An 18,402-nucleotide genomic window follows, 5' to 3' on the forward strand; every position below is an offset into this window, starting at 1 on the left:
GAATCAAGTACACGTGGGGAAAACCCTAATGCTGTGAAAAGCCTGATGACCTCACTGGGGTTGCCTAAGAATTTTGAGGGTTGAATCTGGCCTTAATTATAAAGTCCATTATGATTAACACTATATACTCCACCTTCCACTTCCCCTCAGTTAGGAAAATAATCAAATTTTTTGAAAGTTAAAGTTAGTAAAAGCATGAGAGATGTAATTTATCTAATAACTTACATTTCCTCAGAAAAAGGATCTAGTTGGGTTAAAGAACATCATTTTAAGATGAGGTTGTTGCAATATACTAGCAGCATGTTTAAACATCACACGTTAGGTTTCCTTCAATTACCCAACAAGAAATTGTCTTCATTCAAAAACATACACACTAGCCAGCATAGTGCTTTGAAACAGTGAAGATCTAGGTCCAAGTCTTTTAGTAGGTAATAATCTGCTCTCTTCCAGACTAGTTTTTAATAGGTAATTCAAGGGAAATATTCACAGATTTGGAGAGTTTTGTAGTCTAATGATCTCATTTGACCTTCTTCCGCTAAACAACTGTGGAGCTTCCACTGCACTCCAGGAGTGAGAGGATGCATTCAAGCTCTTTCTCAGGGTGAAAAACAACACAAAACAAAAATCTTAGTTTTCACAGTCTGGAAGGCTGAAGGAAGCCACCGCAGCCCTAACAACGTTGTCCTATTCAGTAATTACCCTTGCCGTGAGAACACTTACACCCTCACGCCTGGTTTGAATTGATTTAACAGGCAGCCACTGGGTCTTGTTATACCTTGTCACCTTCCTCTACTGCTCCGTCCCTGACAAAAGGGCCACTGTCAACTTGAAATCTAGCCAGGTTTTAAAACATAATAAAAAGCAGTGTCACGTTATTACCTGAATCCACCGAGTCCTCCTGCCAACAATGGTGTTTTTGCAATCACATTTTTCTGTTTTTAAAACCTTCTCTCTTGTCTCATGGCTCTGTGTGAAAACCAACACAAAAGAGAAAATTGATTAACTGCACAAGATTACCTGTTATTTATATTAGAGTAGTAGCTGGCTTTTCCCAGCAGATATTTAGGTTTTTCTTTTTTTTTTTTTCTCCTGCTACATGCCAGAAAAAAAAAAAAAAGCTATTAACTGAGAAGAAAGCTCTTTTCCCTGAAATTGCTTATTGACCAGGGCGAGTTTGGAGGGGAGGCCAGAACAACCCAGCACATCCCTTGCGGAGCGGCACGTGGGGGCACGGTACCCTCAGCCCGCACCTCGCGCCCCCCTCACCGGTTACGCTTCCTGGCAGCGCTGGGAACAACGCCAAGCGGACACCCAGTGCCACCAAAAACAGAAATACAGAGCAAAAGAGAGTGTTTCTTTTTTCTTCTCTCTCTTAATTTCTTTCAGTTTCACTAGCAAATACATGTCACTGGTAAGTACAGCAGTACTGTAAAAATAATACTTGCAAAATTACATCGACAGTAAATTACTTAAGTGTGCAGTTTCCCTGACCTCTGCACCCACAACATTAATTCAGCAGCAATTCTGCTTCAAAGTCCAGAAAGGGTCTTTCAGTGCCTGGGCTCACACCCTGCTTCACAGATTACTAGCTCGTTGCTTTGGTGTCAGCCTCTCCCACCAATACACAGATGAGCCATAACGGACACTTTTATATAAAGAAGTTTCCATACTTAAGTAAGGAAGAAAAAGTCCCATACGGCAGAACCTGACTGAAGACACTACTTCAAAAATAAATAAAAATCACACCAAACTGCCAGAAGACACATCAGAAGGGAAGACACATCCCTCCCTAACCAACCTGCAAGTCAGGAAGCCAGGCTTCCCTTGAGCAAAACGAATGAGCACTTGCTGCAAAAGGGAGCTCCGTGTCCAGGGCACAAAACTCTGTGACAGATCCCGAGATATCCACATGGCAAGGCTGTAAGATCCTCTGGATCCCCTGCCCTCTGTTCCAGCTCCCTTCCTGCAGGAGAGTGGCGACGCTTCCCAAATCATTTGTCAACCCCCCAGGTGTGACAGTGATAAATAGCCAAGTTCAGGAGGAAATTGCAAACTTCTGCAGGAAGGAAAATGTGAATAGCGTGCAATATAAATAAAGCTCCGGGCCAAATGCAGAACAGCAGCAAAACAACCCAAGGTGCTGAATAGTTCGTTCAGCGAGCGCTTGCTGCTAGCTTCATGCACGCATGAGAGGTGGCAGTCTTGCCGAAAGTTGGGCTCTACAGATCAGCTTTAGGATTCACACTCTGCACTCTGCCCTGAGTTACATTATTTTAACATCTTTGCGTACGAAAAAAAAATATATAGAGAGAGCAAACAAAATAGGTGAAATAGCCCAAGATACTATGCTGCCTTAGACATTCGTAGCCTGTGACGGAGCGCAAGTCTACAGTCAACCAAAGGCATGAGGCAGCACGGCGGATCTCAAAGGTAAATAATTCAAGGCTTGAATTCTTGAAGGTAAATAATTCAGGGCTCTAACGAACTCGCTGACTGTAAATAGGGAGCGAGGAACCCTCCAAACTGCCCTACATGCAAACCTCAGGGGTGCGGAGCAAAAAGCTGGCAGCAAAAACCTGCCTCGGATATTCCCAGCTGCAGGAACACGGACTCTCGCAGCGTCTCTCGCGCAAAACAAAGGAGTCCTGAGGAGCAAAAGGTGGCTTCACAACGCAGCCCCAGGGCTCTCTCCCATATCCAAAGCCACCGAAAAGGTGGAGCAACTTAAGAATCATGATTTGGGCCATGAAGCAAAGTAGCTGACCCGTTTTGTGTCCCACTGAAGCACTGAAGGACTCCTCAGGGATAGCCGGCACGGCAGCCCGGGCCACAGGTACTGAAAACACGAGTGACTGTGGGTAAAGCTCTTTGCTCAATAAGTCAGCCAGAAGATGAAAGAAACCAAACACCCCCAACCCCTCCCCACTCCACAGTCTTTCCCCCACCTGTTACAACATCAGCTTTTAGCAAATGCTTTTATCACTCCTTGATAATTCCCGGGCATCCATCAGAAAGTATTTTGGCCAGACAAAACCTATCAACAAACCGCAGTGTCAGTCTTCATCAATTCTCAAGGGACCTCTGAGTCCCAGTCTTCCTTGCCCACATCCTCTGCTACAAGGAACCATGCACGGACAGCACCTACCCTGACCACCCTGGGAAGCTGTTAAAATTAAGATATGGTGGGCTATGTCATCAGCTATACAATGTGGCTCAAACACTCCAAGGAATGTTATGCTGTCTCACACACAAGGCGGTAGGTAAAAACATCCCAGAGTGGCCCAACACATCTTACAAGGCCCACGTGAAATGAAAATATGGAACCAAACCTAGACCCGTAGCAGCAGCAGCAACAGCCAAAAGGCTGCTGACAGCCTGGGAACACTGGATGGGAACGTGCCTGCGGAACGGCAATCGAGAAGGTGACTGTCATCCTCCCTGCGTACGTGGGGAAGGCGAGAGCTCATCACTGGTGGAAATCTGGGTCACTGAATAAAAATGAAGCTGGAGTTACCCAAACGTGATCTTCTAGGTAACGTTCCCAAGGCGGGAGTCAGCTCTGCGGGTGCAGTTGTATCTCATAAGGTCTTGGACATAGCACAAAAATAACCATTGGCGCTTCCTCTGCTTGAAGGCAATGCCATCTGACTGAAAAGCACCCCACGTGATTTCTCGTAGGCACATCACTTTGCCGAGAGAATTGGTAAATGGAAAGCTCAGAGGCCAGTTTCCCAAGAGTTGGCAAGCACATCTGGATTGCCAAAGTCTTCCTCCAACATGCCAGGCTAAAAAGGACTTGTTTGCCTACCATAGATATATGTCAAAACTGAAGACCCAGACAGGCTGGAAACAAGCATGCAAGCCAAGGAAGTATTGATTTTAAAGCCTTGATTATTTGTGAAAAATAATTGTGCTGTCTCTTTCTCTGCAATCAAGTACCCAATTCCTATCTAAGAACAAGACTGAAAAATGAAACAGCCTTCAAATCTCTGCTAGCTGCAGTTTTTGTAACCCTACTCCACGTCATTTCCTTGTTTATGTCTCACCATGCCGGAGTTCAACTTTTGGAGAAACACGCATGAAGAACCTAGAAAGTGAAATGTGATATTATTTATGAAACAAGAGAGCACGCTATTAGCAAGAATTCGTATACACACACACACATCCAAATCCTGTTCCTCCGTCAAACACCCACTCTTGAAATCCTGTACCAAGCAGATTAGCAAATGTGCACAAGCTTGCACTCTTGCGGAAACAATAGTTTCTTTCAGGCCATACAATCTTCTGAAGAAACAGGCTAAAACGTCATGGGAAACATTAGGAAATATCTGCAGAAAACAGTTCACAAGATGAAAGGCAAAATGAGTCTTTGAGATCCTATAAAGCATGTAACATGGAGGAGATATTAACGGCTTCGTTACCTATCCATTCTTCCAAAAGGCTTTTGTTTTTTTTTGCTAAATGTTCAGGACGGAAAAGAGGGAATGGGCAGCTTTAGGAAATAAAACACGCCGGAGATGGAACGGCTCCCTAATGCACAGAAGGCTCCAGGCAAACTCCGCTCTCCGAGGTGCGCAGCCCATCTCAAAGGCGATATCCTGCTCTCCTCACACGCGTGGATCTCCTGCTGACGTCGATGGTTTTCAGCTCTCTCTACGAGCAGGAATCAGATGAGTCTGCCTGTCCCGAGTATAACATGCTCCTCCCTCCTCTCCCATCCCAAGCAATAGCTCCGCTGCTATGGAGGGCATTACGCTATATTTTAATTAATCCAGTGCAAGTTTTGAGATGCCTCAGGGCTAAGCTAAACAAAGATACATTTTTCGCATTGAAACGACATGGCAGAAGTACCTATAGTGGGTACAGAGGAGCACTATGCCATAAGGTTAGGGAATTGAGGACAGAAATGAAACTGCAACAGTGCCATCACTGCCCTCTCTCAGTTTTGTCTCTAGAGGATTCAAGTACGAGAAATTGAATATTTAAACAGCCGGGAGATGAGCCAGGGAGAGCGGCTTTGGTAACACGGTGGCTGGAAATATCACATAAAAGTTTATTACGGAACACAACATCCACCCTGTGTTCCAAACGGTAGGTCTCCACAAAGGCTGTCAGGAAAAAAAAAAATCCCTCAGTTATCAAAGAGAGCACTAAGCAATCAAAAAGATTTAAAACTAATCCTTGTTACTCCTCTCCAAAGGGGCTATGTAACTGCTGCTGGAAAGAAACCTCCCATATCAAAGCAGATTTCCATCTGTGCACTTAGACTGCTTATTGTTTTTAATCACCTGGTACGCATCTTTATACAGGATTGCTTATGCTAAAGAAAAACACTGATACCTTTTCTGCAGAAAAAACACCCACTTGTGTTCTGCAAAAATACAAGCAAGGCTAATGGTAGTATTTGCGGCTCTGATTCTGGTTTGTCTTGCGCTGAGCAAACAATAAAACCCCTGGCATTTTTAACTCATGCTCACATGCCCCCTAAACACACTGCCATTCTCTGCAAGGTTTCACCAAGCAATTCCTCTAAAACCAACGGTATTCTTCAAAATGTAGGAGTAAATCAAAGAATAATTTGCTGTGTCTGATTATACACACACCACATGAGAACGTGAGAGCCGATGCACAAGAACACAAGTTGCTTTTCATTTCACAGCTCCAAGAGTCAAAAGGGGTGTGTAGGTCCCTGATGTGTACCAGATGTTTTAAAGTTAGGTGGAAAAACTGGTGTGGACACATTTGTCCACCGTGAAAGCCTCCCGACAGCTACCGGGACGTGCTTTAGTGTGTATGTTTGCTTTGCCCACAGAAGACTAAAAGCCTAATGGAATGGGAATATTCACAGCTCTCACTCATACGTATAATCCTGCACTCAATCCCACACTGCTCTGGAGGAATAAACTTGACAAGACAATCAATATGAAGCTAGAAATCCTCCAAACAAAAGTTATCTCATTAAAAATATTTTTGTATCTACATTTATAGCAGATGGTATTAAAGAAAAAAATAAAAATAAGTTTGGGCTGGAGCACACCTGCAGTTTCAAACAAGCTTCACATTAACCCAAGGAATGAAAGTGCAAAATATTTTCACTTGTTTGTAGTATGTCTTGAGTCAGTTTCATTCTCAGGATTTAGCTTTTAGATGTATCTGGATTTAAAAAAAAAAAAAAAAAAAAAAAGGAGGATGTAAAAAGATGGGGAGAAGTTTTCACCTCAGAGGCATCAGGCAAAGCCACCCACCACTTTCCCCCTATACTAGACTCTCTACAACTGTATTAAGATTTCAAAATCTGTCTCCTGAAAGGCCGATTTTCATTTTGAAGGTTGTTTCTTTTTCAAAAAGAGGGGGAGGTTACCATGAAAAACATCACTGCTTTTCTTGAGGGCTCTTACTGAGGAGCATATCCTCTACATCAGCTCCTTGGGCAAAGCTCACTGGAGTGAGCAGAAGCACTTCCATGGACTTCAGATGAAGCCTGGGAGAGATCACAGTACTGCAGAGGATGCACATCAGCGCCCTTCACTGTGTGGGTGTGCCAAGGGAAGACTCCTACACCTGCCATGTATGGACTCTGTAGCCCATCCATTTCATAAACCACAAAATTCATAAATTCATAAAAAATGTTGGCTCAAAGAACACCATAGGATGTGTATGAAAGAAAAAAAAGTCTCAGGCTGGGGATAGGTATATCCATACTCAAGTGAAGCAGGAAAACAAGACTTGGGATTTCCAAATTCTTCCACATGAAGCAACTTCTTGACTGAACTTTTGCCTCAATTCTTTTTCTGTATAAAGTTTGTGATTGCAGAAGGACATTTTGGAGATGCAACTAGCTCATTCAGGATTTTGCACAGGTATTTGTAGTCTTCGAGCAAAGGGCTGCCTACACCAGCCACTGGGTCAGTGCTTAAGTCAGTCATTCCCGCACAGGACCATGGGCATAACTCCCTGTCCACTAAAAATCCTGTTTTCTTTCTTATCGTGCCTGGAGGATAGGAGGAAACACTCATTCAAGCCACAGCTCTGGACTCCTGTAAAGCAGCTGTTAGACACAAGTCTCAGTTTCTGAGATTTTCTTTTTGTTGCCTCATTATCTTTACTCCATTCCAGGAGAAACCAGGGTCCCCACAGGCAGAGAGAGGAAGGCTTTGTGCTTCCAGCTGTATATCTAACACTAGCTAGTCAACCGAGTGGTGCAAAATGTTGCATCAAACTGCTGTTTCACTTCAAAGTTGCAAAAATTTTCTCTTACTTCGAGGACTAGGTGCTTGTGGTTTGAGTTACCGCTGGGGAAATGGAAACTCTCAGCCAACACTTCAGATTTCTTCCCAAAGCTGCTGAGCTGCCCTCAAAAGAAAAACAACCCAAGGATGACAGATGTAAAATGGTTTAAATCACACACTTGGAAAACACTCTGGACTAAGCAAAAACATAAGTGCATTATATGAAATCAAGGTTAGAAGTCCTAAGAAGTCAACACTTTAAGCTTAAGCGTAGGACTGGATCTCTAAGAGGTCATTCTGAATGACGACAGGTGAGTGAAGAGTGGGTTCTGAGCATGAACTTTAACCTTGCAGGCACTGTGATCTGCTGGACAGGCAGTTTTGGTTAAGATACCTTTAAAAAAGGACACCTTTTCAGCAGAATCCCTAGGCTAAAACTCCCATTTTCTGTGTATAGTCAGGCAAAGGAAAAGAAAAAAAAAAAAAAAAGAATTCAACTTGCCAATGAAGAACAAAAATACCAGATCAATAAGCATACAGTCTGAAAAATATGATAACTCTAATCCCTCACTTGCTAAGAAATCTCTCTCAAAGAAATATTTATGTTAAAATTTAAAGTTATGTTCAACATTAATCTTAAGGAATTTTACAGCAGAGCCTACCAATTTGAAAAGGATTCTACAGTTTTAATGAATTCCTAGAACCCAAAGACAGAAATTAGATGGGGGGGACTCAGTGTTGGCTAGACACATTTCAATATTTGTTACCATAGAAACAAGCCAGCAGATTTAGATTTTGGAGTTATCCTTGCTATAAAATATTAAACTTCTTACAGTTTTTGCATATGTATATTATGGCAAGAACACTGTCAATCCTGATAAAGCCCAAAGCATCTTAATTATTTAACAGGATTTTATTTTTTTAATCTTTTAAAATATTTTCTCTAATAGACTGTATTTTAAAATCTTCCAATATTTCCAGAACACCAAAGAAACACTTCTGGCTGAAAGAATAATATACAGGAGATGAGGAGGAGATAAAGACTTATTTTTTCCCTATGCTGCAGAGAAGTTTCAGATAAAAGGAACAAAACCATATTCGGATAAAGGAGATTCAATGGTAATGATAAAAATGATACCAATTAGCAGCTCTAATAATTTTACTAGCTAAAAATACATTTTGTATTTCATCTGAAAAACACTTCGTACTCCAAGTTTCTTTTGATTTTTCTTTTTAAACCTGGCAGTAGAAAAAACACAAAAGTGAAGAATTTAAGTGACTGAGATAACGTCTTGACACTGATATCAAGTGTTCCTGGCAGATGCTTGAGAAACGAGGCAAACGCACCCTCCTTTCATGCTGCAGAGGAGCAGTAACCGTTTTTGTTCATTTCATTGTGACACGCAACACGCAAAAGATCAACAATCCAGGCTCAGGACGAACGTTTACTCCAACGTGCTCCTTGAAAGAAGGAAAAACAAAAAGCTGGTTGGAAAAAACTCAGAGTGGCACAGAGAACTAACAGCCCTGCTTGCCCTCTGGAAGAGTCCTGGATTTCATTGAGCGTTGGGAGTGCGGGGAGCAGGGCTGCTGAGGCAACCCCCAGCTCATCACAGCTGAACACGAGTGACTCCGGCCCTGGCTTCGCAGCCAGAACCGCTTTTACAGGTTGCGCAGGTTGCCCAGAGAGGCTGTGGAGTCTCCCTCTCTGGAGCTATTCCAAACCCACCTGGCTGTGATCCTGGGCAATGTGCTATAGGTGACCTGGCTGGAGCAGGGGGCTGGTCCACAGGATCTTAAGGAAAAATTTCTTGACAGTGAGGGTGACAGAGCCCTGGAACAGGCTGCCCAGAGAGGTTGTGGAGTCTCCTTCTCTGGAGATCTTCCAAACCGGCTCGGATGCAGCCCTGTGCCACGTGCTCTAGGTGTCCCTGCGTGTGCAGGGGGGTTGGACTAGATGATCTCTAGAGGCCCCTTCCCACCTTAACGATTCTATGATTCTATGACTCGGCGCTCTCCAGAGCTCCCTTCCAACTTCAACCGCGCGGCAACTCCCGGGCGCAGCCTTCCCCTCCCGCGGGTGTTAGAGAAAATCTGCTCACGGGCAGCTCAACGTGAGGCAAAAAGTGACAAATGTGAGAGTGAAAGCCATAAACCTCACACTTGTTTCAGTGCTGTGTTCCTGCACTGGAGGGGACCAGGAAAACACCAACAGAAGCGAAGCGAACCAGAACAAAGGGGAAAAAAAGAGCCTGAAACACCCTCTTCTTCCAGAATAAAACAATGGTTTTTATGAAGTGTAAAGACAAGCAGTGGGACTACCATTTCCTAATATTTCTGAGGTCAGTTCTCTAACACAGGTTCTCAAATAGCCAATTAAATGTCTACAGGGCTTGTTAAGCTTATACTCAAATGTATACCATCAGCTTGAATAAAGAAAAAAGAAGCTTTAAGTCTCTTAAAAATGGAAAAACTTATTCTTAAAGGGGTTCCAAGACAACCCTTCAACTAATGGAAAAATCTTCAGTGCTTTAAAAGACGAAAATGATAAAACATCTTAATTTTAAAAGAGTAAGATTTTTAAATGTCACTTCCTGTATATTGTATGTATATATATATTTGAAAAACTGCATTTTTGTTTTCTTTGGTGTGGCTAAAAGTGGCATTATTTTAGAAGAGATTTCTGTGGCATTTATTGTCGCCTGCCTATGTCCCACAACTGTTTTACATAATTCTGAGTATAAAAATAACAGAAAGTGATGTTTTCCTCTGCAAAGAGTGAATGAGCTAAAAAGTAGCCTGCCACTAAAGCTTTCAAAGAAAGAAAGACTGGAAAAAAGTATCCCCACACTCAAGGGAAAAATGCACAATTTCCTTTCACTGACAGCTGCAGCAAGGTACAATAAATCTCTTTTATCTGAGTAGTAAAGTGTATGTTAAATGTGGAACAACATCGTGTCCTATAGAAAATTTACCAACACTTGTCGACAAAGGGCATCATTATGGATGTGCAGTTCGGAGGTGGGAAGTTATTCAAATTTCTCAGTAAGTCCTGGAATGATAAGAGATGCACGCAGCAAATGCTGTCAAAGATATGGCATTTAATACATGCATCCAAACCCTGAGGCACAAACCCCTCCACGCTGTTCTTTGTAGGCACTTTGAGCCAAGGTTTGTCAGTTGGCAGGTGGTACCGGTATCATTAGACTGAGGGCCCTGGGCTTTGTATCTTCACCTGCTTCTGCAGCTATTCACACCCCACACCTCCTCACCAAGCCATGGTAAATTAGGCTTTGGTTTGAAACATAACTTTAAGAATCATGATGCATCCTTTACAGATTTTGCGCAATAATAAAATTCAACCAAATAAGAACTTAAGACATAGAAAAGAAAGTAGGTTCTATATAACATGTAGCTATCTGAGAGCAACTCATTCCACTTTCTATCACAAAGGCCAAGAGTTCAGTTGAATTTGGAAAGGACCATAAACACCTCGCGCTTCAGTCTTGACCCAACAAATACAGGATAAAGTCAGGACATGGTGGGCTCGCAGGATGCTCTATTTGCCATCCAAGATGGGGCAGGAGCACTGCTTTTTCCTCTGGAGTGTCTGCTGCTCATCACCAAAATAAAAGACAGGAAATTAAGGCGTACGAACAGGGATCTGGACTGGGAAAGCAAGAAATACAACTTTTCTATTATTGGAAGATTAATAGGCAAATGAGCTGATGAATGAGAAGGATTAAATATAGAAGAAAAAATAAGCAAAATGATGAATTGCTAGGAAATGGAACTGATGATTTATGGAAGAGAAAATGAGTAAGATCTGGGAATGTGAAGAGAATAACCAGTGCCCGAGCAGCAGGGTGGGACCATCTGGTGTGTGTAAGGCACAGCAGTACCGCACACATGCCCTGGAGTTTGGGTCATCCTTTCTTTTTTCCTCAAAGTCTTGGTGAGTACAGAGAACGTGCAGCCTAAATAGGCTGTTTAGAAGTTCCTGGCTGAAATTAACTGCCCTTAAAACAATAAGCTGCAATGAATCATTTTAAAGCCTTATTCTATAATCTGAAACAAAAGAAATCCAGGCTCTTTGCTCTATTTGACATTTTTATGGGGTCTTTTAGGCCTAGTAGCACGGCTACATTCACATCCTTCTAATTCAGAGTTTTCTTAAAGGTCTAAAAATAAATGGCTACTTTTATAATGTCCTTTATATTTATATCAAGAAAGAATATACAGCAATGGAAATGGAAGGCTTCTTATAGCATATTTTTAGTTTTTAGAGCAAAAGATATCAACAGATACACATGCTTTTGGTTTCCTGGTTTCTTTGCTCTGCAGTCATTAACACAACCAAAAATTTTTTGCAGTCAACATACAACCTACAGGCACCTCAAAGCAACATTTGAAAGCCTGTTACCATCAATCTTTTGTGCAGTGTCTTCAGTTCATTTGCTTTTGTGTGGAATGATAATATGGGATGGGGGGGGCTGGTACACAGCAATACCCTAAAAGTGCTTCATGTTTTACCATAACACCTGCTTGATTTTTTTAAGCTTAATGCCATTTTTAAATCACTTATAAATATTTTATTATTTTTCAGTTAAAAAAAAAAAAAGATATAACCGACTACATCCTCTTTGGGTTAGGCTCATGAAAGAGCCATTGTCTGCAGTAGAAGCAAGCACCTGGATCAATTCATGGGTATCCAGTGCAGCCTCTTAATTTCCTTTCAAAACATCAATTTACAAAAGACACGATCAGATCAATATTAAATATAAAACGTCAGGGGTCAACATCATCATGTGCAAGACGCACACACACATCTCTCCCCGCTGCGATGTTTGCAAAAGGTAGCTGTAAAAGGCCAAAGGAGCTGACTGCTTGTGGCACAGCCTGAGATTCCTGCTTGCAACTGGCACTGTGCAAACACATGGGAAAGCGACCGCTCCCTCCCCCAAAGAGGTTATTAAGACACCGAGGCAAATATTTTTCATACTTTTCTAAAGGTCCATTATGAAATACTGCAACCAGGACTCATTAAGAAGGAATTCTGTGCTATCTTTGACAGATCTTACATTTCCTCACACAAGTCTTTATATAGGCTCAGCCCCGTAACAGCCAAATATTTTCCGCAAAGGGTAAACAACAGGATCTGGATTCGCACTGACAGCAAGCCGGGAAAACAAATAGTCTGGAACTGTGAGGAGGTATCAGCACCTTCCTAGTTAAGCACAACCTTTAAGAGGTTATTAAAAAACAAGGTGCAGCATGGACACAGTATGATATGTGACAGCGAAGGCTGGACTCAGCCCCAGCTATGAAGATACCACTAAGGCAGGTGGCAGGGAGGTCTCCAGGAAGGCCTCCATGAAGCGCCCTGTCAGCCGCACACCTCTCCCAGGCCTGTCACCCTCACCTCCCAAGGCCCTGCAACTGCTCAGTTTGCCAGGGCCTCTCTCCCTCTCCGCCCTCCAGGAGGAATTTTCCTTTTGAACATGAGCACCCATGGCTCCACAGGTCGGAAGGGCTCCAGCAGCACCTCCTGCTCCTCTCAAAGTCCCTATGAGCTTCACAGGGTCTCCGCGATGCATTGCCTCACTGTTAAGGTTTCCTCTGAGGTCCAGTTTTACCCATGAGCCTTTCAAAGGAGCGCCTTTTCATTCGGTATATCTATGCATTTTTCCTTTACAAATGCTAAGACCAAAGGGAATAGGCACAGATCATCTGCTGTGCTTAAAATTCTGCACAGAGTAGTAATAAAAATAGTTGGCAAACCCAATGGATATTAAAATCAACACACAAACCCTAAGTCTCAAGAAAGTCACCACTCTCAATTCAATGCGCTCGGCTACAATACAGCGTATTTTCCACTCAGTAGTGCTAGACACTTTCCTTATTAACTGCATAGTTTAAACTCCCATACTTGATTTAACAGGAATCTGTTATTTTAAGCAAAAAAGTAAGCCAGTGAGGTTTAGCTAGGCAGCCAAGTACTTAAATGAAACTGAGGAAAATATCAGAACAGGCATAATGCATTTCAGAAAAGGGGAGCTGTAACAATAATTAAATTGAAATGGTCAAGAGATGAAGCCACAGAAAATTGAAAGCAATTAACATATAATTTTCAAGAAATATTAAATCCATATTGGAGACTTCACAGCAGTCACACAAAAAGATGTGGCAATGAAAACCAGATACTTTGCATAAGCAGCGACAAAATATTTCAAATTCAGCCATCAAAATAAGGCAATCAGTAGCGTCATTTTGGGAAGAGCTGTTTGCAGAACAGCAGCTCTGGCTATGCAGGCAGAGGGGAGCACAGCTCGAGTGTCTGCGTCTCACCCGCGTCGCCACAGAGGCGCTTCAAGGCCATGGCTCTTGCATGCTGCTGCAAGATGGTGACAACTTCTGCTTTTAGCCAGACCCACAGACACTGAAGGCTCTGGATGCTCACAGGCTCATCTCAAATGTGACCGTTCCCATCAGGAAAGTTCTCACTAGAAGCAGAAGGACCTTACGCCAGAACTGAAGAGCCATACCAGGGAGTCAACTTCATGGTACCCTTAGGCTTGACTTGACTCAACATTAACCTTTCTGGTGGACCCTTGGAAATGGGATGTCACAGCCCCAGACCAGCAGTGGCATCTCAGGCTCATGGTGGGCTTAAGCACAGGCTTAGGCAAGATTCAGAGCTAACACCAGGTTTACAAACTAATTTCCCACAGGAGGAAATTGGACACGGTAGTAGCTTTTGCGGCCTCAAACCCAAACTTTCCTTCAGGTACCTACATGGCCATACACAAAAACAGGTCCCTCCACGCTCTACTCTCTTTTGCAGCTGAGAGAGAAGGGGATAAAAGTAAGTCCTTTTTGGAAGGAGTCTGCCCATCCAGAACTACATTACGGATCACTGACCGTATCTTACACCATGCTCCTCTCTGCACGGAGCCGCTGGGCACAAACGAGCTCTATTACTACAGAAATACACCACACAGATCCTCGTGGATTTACTCAGTTGCTTACAAGTTCTCCCAGAGCCTCTCAGACTGAGTAGCTTTCAAAGGTGTCACATTGGCCCCAACGTGTTCTCAGGCTTATCATAGCCTGAAGCTGAAACTAGACGCGCCCCTCCGCATCGCTGCCTGGCCTCACAGCGAGCGGAGACTCCCTGTCTCTGTGGAAAAGGGCAAGGTGAGCAGTTTGCCAAGCACACTCGAACGAAGCAGCCTGCTAATAACAAAACGCAGGATTTTCTGTCTCTCAACTTGGGGTACAGCTTCAAAATGACACAGAAAGCAGCAGCGATATCACATATGTGGATGCCAAGAGTCTCTTCCTCTTTGTTTTCCTGTTAATATTTCCAGAGAATTTTTTTCTTTTTTTTAACTAAATTGTCAAGGGCTTTGAAGTAGCACAACACTTACAGTGTGGGGCCTGGCAAACACGGATGAAAATGGCTGATGAATTTTAGATTTTTTTTGTTTTGTTTTTCTCATGTTTGATGTTAGTTCATGCTTTGAAACAGAAAATATTGGACCACGATCGCTATTTTTGCATTATAAAGGCTGCTTCTATCACAAACATAAAATACCTCTCAGGTTGTACACAACATGCACGGCTCTTATTTTTATTGTATCTAGCCCACAAAATTGTTATTTGCAGAAAACTGTACAGCAATTGCTGTACAGCAGCTATTACAGAACATTCTTTTAATTTGCACAGGGAAACAGCAGGCTTTCCCTGGACTTACAAAATTATCTTTTAGTATCACAGCTTTTTGTCTAACACCAGAAGAAAAAAAAAAAAGTTGTCTGAGGCAATGCAACGAACCAGAGTGTTTTTGAACAGCAAAGGCAGCCTCCCAGGAGGCTGAGGTTTGCGCTGGCATAGCCCTTGTTCCTTGGTCCCAGGAAGGTGAGCAGTTGCCCTGGTGTTCCCAAGGGGCATTATCCAGCCTCATGGAGCTAAACCAAGGAGGATCTGTAAAGGAGAAAATGGGATTGAGAAGGAGGAGGAAAATGAGCTACCTGAAGGAAACTACAGGGAAACTATGAAGGGAAATGCCCACCAGCCTAACATGCAGACAGAGGAGGCCACCAGTGGGTATGAGTGGGGGTGAGGAGATGGCCACTGTGGCCCCAGCTGCAAGGACATTCATGCTACCCAAGGGAACCTGACAGGGCTCACAAGGAAATGAAAAAGCTCAGCTCAGTGGAAACAGGCAGAGAAGCATTTCCTCTACTAATTCTGCTCTCTGAGTGATGGTAGTTTGCTCCAAGTGACTTTTTGGAGTCATTTTGAAGCAGTCACTGAACAGTTTCCCAGTGCTAACCAGATGTGGTGCAACTGTGCTGAACAGGCAGGCTTTCCCTTGCACTAGGCTTGTACAAAGACCAACACCACTGCAGGCAGCATGACCTACCCCAGGGTGTGCACACCTAGGGAGGACCCAGGGACACACACACATCTACCAGAGCCTGTCCTGCATCCGTGACACGTGTAGATTGCAGATCTGGCTCATTTCTCCTAAGCTGATTACAGCCAGCGGGTTTGTGCTAGTATTTATCGAAACACTCTGGGTATTTTACCTCCACCTCTGTCGACCCAACTGCCTGGAGAAGCAAGCTCCTTCAAAAGAGCTAAACTTCACACACCTTTGTTTCTGTGGGGCCTCTGCCGGCCTCCTCTCCACCTCCACAGAGCTACACTAATTCCTGACGAGAGTTTTCTAAAGAAAAAGGAGTGTTACCCAGTTGTGAGTACTACTGTGCCTCCTCCCTTCCCACCTTCGCCACATCAGACTTGTTTCATGCCATACCGCTTAGCACTTCTCATCCCCACAGTTATTCACAAGTACTAATTAATCCTTATTAAGCCCTGGGAGGGCAGAGAGCCTCCACACATCCACAGGTGGAGGAAGGGCTGACTCAAGGGCTTTGAGGCTACCAGGAAAGTGCATCTTTGCCTGGGAGCAGGGGCCACCTGGCTTCAGGGAGCATTCCCAGACTTTTCTCCCCCTACAACCACTCCTTCATGTGTGTGCAGTTTTTCTCCCTTTCCCTCCATTCCTTCATCTAAGTTCTGTGTGTTCCCATTCCTTGCAGTAGATCCCAAAAGATCAACCACAGCATTAGTAGGCGTTTTGCTTCAACTCTTAGGCAATATAGGGTAATTAAACCTAAAATGCAGGCACTAGATTTTTATTATGGTATGTTTGTCTACATAATGAAAAAACAAAAACAAAAAACCTCTGGGCAGTTTTTCTTGGGTGTTTTCATTGCTCTACAGCTTGTGTGTGTGCTTGTAACTATTCTTTTCTCTAATCTTCACGCTAGTTTCAGACAAATAATTAACCGCACTCAACAGAAGCAATATATGCAGCCTTGTTAGCTTTAGAAATACTCACATGGCCCGTATGAGCCACACTTTACATTCTTTCAGTTTAACTGCTATACAAAAACGACAGGAGAACAAAAACCTCGGTAATTGTCATCTGCAGTAAACATGAGGCTGCCAGCTGCTGACTCCTACCCACTCACCCAGGAATTCTCAGTTTATTGCCAGCATTACCCCTGGACATCTCATGGATTACTTGCCCTCTGGGCTTTTAACATGCAAGGTTATTATGTAAGCTCATATGGTCCAACACGTGCATTCCTAGAAACGATGGGCTCTCTGGACTTAATCCAGAGGATGAATGGGAGCTTTGACAGAACACAGCAGTTCAGTGGGGTGCATCGTGCCTGCACGCTTAACAGGGGTGGCCTGAGTCTTTGAGGGGGCCCGAGAGTTATCTTGCTTTTAAAGACAGCAGAATGCCGCACCTGCACTACACGCTCTGCGAGAAGGGTCTCCAGGACCACCTCTCATTGAGATTATCCAGATGGAATATAAAATCTGCTTTCAAAAGTCATAAATCTTTTAAAACCACATAATGTTAAGATTTTAAAGTGACTGAAATAAATGTTATCTGCTACAACAATATTTAAAGTGGGTGGCAATCCTGGTTCTAGCATACTTAGACTTTACATCAGAACAAAACTACCAGAAATTGGTTAAAAACCACAGTGATATGCAGTCAACACCCACGTATGTTACATTGGTGCCCAAGAGTATAACGTATTTCAATATGCTTGACATATTATCCCTGTTAAGAATAATGCAAAGTACTTTAAAAAATAAAAAAAAGTCTAATGCAGTTGAAAAAAATAAAAACCCCTCTTCCACACATACATATTTCTCCATGTTCTTTATAAAATAATCAGTATTGTTTACAAAACATTCCTTAGATTGATAGCGCAGGACCAACAAGAGATCATCATATAAGAATATAAATCAAGGGGTATCTATAAATTTAATGTCCTCTAACTTTCACTTATTCTTATGTAGTAAGAAAAAGGAAAAAAACATCATTTTCAAATGTGACACAATGACATGTGAATACCATGTGAATCACTGAACATTAAGCTGCCAGGCAGAGTCTCTGAATAATGGTGATTTCTTGGCATATCCCAAAAAAACTGCAGGAAAAGGAAACAAGCTAACAGACTTGCTTATGTCGGGAAGGTATTCCTCACAAAGGCAGTAAATACTACTGAAGCAAAAAAAATGGTGTATTGTAAATTTTTCCCTGTGTCTTTTGCAAAGAATGAAGTGCTTTCCAGCTCCTTAGATGTAACTCCAAGGTATGGTTATTCTGACTGACACACTAATCTGATTTCTAATCTGAAGTTTCCTTTATCACATTCTGCAGAACTGTGCAGCTATTTCTCTCTTGCAAAATGAAATCCAGCCTGCTGTTGACATTTAGCTAGAAATTCCCCAAAGCAAAAATTTTAGACCCTCTGAAGTTGGAAAATAAGCATTTTCCCTCCCTAAAAACGTGAATATCAGTTCTCACAGCATTCTAAATGAAAACATATGCCTTAATTTAGAAAGGAAAGCTTTATCTAGCTTATGCTTTCTGGAGCTACTAAACACTGTTACCTGCAATGTACAGAATGTGCAAGGCAAGAGGTCTGTCACCTGCATGCAGAGGTTTTATAGCACATCAGTTGCTTCTATTAGGACCAATTAATGGCACTTCAGCAAAAAGTGCAACCAAACTAACAGTATTTTCCTTCATTATTTGTTTTTGTTCTGTAAAATCTATAGGTGATACTACCAG

At 42.8% G+C, this 18,402-nt stretch overlaps 1 protein-coding gene across 1 annotated transcript in view; it reads right to left on the reverse strand.

The window, feature by feature from the left end:
* The window catches only part of BACH2 (BACH transcriptional regulator 2), a 138,207-nt gene extending 137,125 nt beyond the window's left edge, over positions 1-1,082 (reverse strand). Inside the window, exon 1 of the mRNA XM_010225358.2 lies at positions 880-1,082. The gene's annotated coding sequence lies outside the window, so the exon portion shown is untranslated. The remainder of the gene's footprint in view (positions 1-879) is intronic.
* Between the last annotated feature and the right edge of the window lie 17,320 nt (positions 1,083-18,402).

This window comes from Tinamus guttatus, unplaced genomic scaffold, assembly GCF_059628265.1.
Source record: "Tinamus guttatus ecotype Peru unplaced genomic scaffold, ASM5962826v1 Tinamus_guttatus_pri_ptg000070l, whole genome shotgun sequence".
Taxonomy (NCBI): Eukaryota; Metazoa; Chordata; class Aves; order Tinamiformes; family Tinamidae; genus Tinamus; species Tinamus guttatus.